The sequence below is a fragment of the Zingiber officinale genome, chromosome 8A (genome assembly GCF_018446385.1).
Source record: "Zingiber officinale cultivar Zhangliang chromosome 8A, Zo_v1.1, whole genome shotgun sequence".
NCBI classification, from domain to species: Eukaryota; Viridiplantae; Streptophyta; class Magnoliopsida; order Zingiberales; family Zingiberaceae; genus Zingiber; species Zingiber officinale.
Genome location: NC_056000.1, coordinates 98,544,286 through 98,546,991, shown reverse-complemented (window position 1 = coordinate 98,546,991; position 2,706 = coordinate 98,544,286).

Sequence of the window (2,706 nt, the reverse complement as noted above, 5' to 3'; positions counted from 1 at the left end):
TCCGCAAGCCCTAATGGTAAAACCAAGACACATAATGTCCGTATCACAAACATTCCTAACCATAAGATCCCCGACAACAAGTTAGGAATCTGATCACCAACTACAAATCACCAAAGAATAGATCATCTAATGTGAGAGCTAGGCTCCATCACAAGAAATAATACATATGTAGGAGCAACGCTCTACCACCAACAATCCATAATATGTGGGAGCAACTCTCCACCACAACCATCTAAAATATGTGGGAGTAACACTCTACCACAATCAATCCACAATATGTGGGAGCAACGCTCCACCACAATAATCCAAAACATATGGGAGCAACGCTCCACTACAAGCAATCCGCAATATGTGGGAGCAACGCTCCACCACAAACAATACATAAGTGCCCAAGGCACCTAACTATCTAGCTAGAGACTGCACGAGATCTCTCTACCACAGATCACTGTGGATAGCCTAGGGTATAACAACCTAGTAAGCAAATCAAATCCATAGTCAACTCTATCATCATCCTAGTCGGCCGGTCACCCACTAATAGGAGAATTAGTTGACAGGGTAATACAACCAATAACATAATGTAGACACTCAACATTCTACATTCAACATAGGTAGAATCATCATGATGCTACCAACCATACACCTGGCACACGTGCACACACAACATATGTATGGTCGACATAATCCTCCAATTAGTACACACCAAACATACTCACAACATAGGTATAAATCATCGTGATACTTCCAACAATGCATACTGAGCCCGTGTGCATATATCAACATAGTTATAATCGACAATACACCTCAAACAACACTCACATGACATATATACACCTATGCCAAGAGTATAATCAACGTAATACTCCCAACAAATAATAATCGACACGAGTGTACATACAGAACAAATATAATGAACAAGATACCTCGAATATTACACTGAACACATCTGCAAATATCACAACTCAGATTAAATCGATAAGATACCTCCAATAAAACACTCAAACACATGTGTACATTTCACAACATAGATTTAATCGACAAAATACCTCCAATAAACCAATCAGACCACTCGGGTATAATCTACTAGAAACCCACAACAATCATAACTGGAAAAGTATACACCCACTACATGCAATTAGACCATCCATCATAACACTCCTACAACACATAATAATCATATGTACACACCACATAGATATGCAGAATCAGCATATTTAACCCAATCAACTTGATATTCCCTATGCTACCTTCTATGTTATCCAACTAGGTACATACAGTCTAAAATTAACGTACCCATGGAATAGGATACATCGATCCTCTATAGATTGACCAAACCGACAACGGTATACGGCTAATTCAGTTTTTCCCCACGCCATGTACTCAATGTGCTCCAAATATCCAACTAAGCATGAATAACCCAAAGATCAGCATCTCTATAAAATAGAGTAAGTCGATCCTCTACTGATCGGACCAACCAAAACAATGAATCGGTGATCGACTATCTAAATCTAACAAATGTACGTTAATCCTCAGCAATCACAAAGGTATATCGATCTACGACTACCCAAGTCGACAAACGTAAATCAGTCTTCTACTGACCGATCTAACAAGAGTAAATCAATATTTACTGATGAAATTAACTAAGATAAAATGGTATAGTACTAGCTAGGTCAACATGAAGATATAGATACTATCCACTACCCAGCTAATAATAGCAGAGGTTGGTATGTGCCTCAATCTGCTAACCAACTAGTAGTAACAGAAGCTAAAACTACTAGTGTATGATATGAAAAATCACCAGAAACTATAATCCTTGATCTCTAATAGGGTCGATCATCATCAGTGGCTAACCCATCACATGTAATATGGGCTACAACATCAGACAGATACCAATAAAGAATGTCAATACATGTCATAACTATCACAGTCAACAATGCATATACTAACACAAGGTAGGATAACATTATACCAACATACCTCCTACAGCTTGGAGATGTCCTGCCACTGGCAGGTCCCAAAACTCGAAAAGTCACATCGAGAAGACTAAAACACGAAATCCGAAACATCAGAAATAAGACTCGTAAACTGAGCTCTGATACCAAATAAATTGGTATCAGATAAATCTCGAAAATCCAAAACACATAGCAAGTATCGTATACCCACTCTAATACCACTAAATTGTCACGCCCCGGGGGAGTCCCTGTTCGAAAAAATTTCGACAGCACCTCCCCTGTACGACTGACAATCTGAATCATTTCTACATGCACAATATATCTCAGCCACAGATGGCTGGAATATACACACAACCACGCAGTTTATATGTAGCCTACTCGGCTGATACAATAAAACATCACCACGCACTTATATGTAAAACTAACAGCCCACTCGGCTGTACCGAAACCAAAACACAGCGAAAATACAACGGACACACATACAAACTAAAATACAAGACTGCTAGCCAGCTAGGCTTACACAACCAACAAACAATACAAAATACCACGTAACAACTACAACACTCCAGAAACAAAAACCGAAGCACAAAGGCTAAATACACTGACACATAAATCAAATAAAACATAAAGAGAAACTGTAAGTCTTCTGATGTGACGTGGGGATCGACAGACAGGATACTCCAAGCGACTCCGTAAACAACCTGGTACCTGAAAATAGTGTCCACATGGGTGAGTTCAACAACTCAGCGGGTAACAA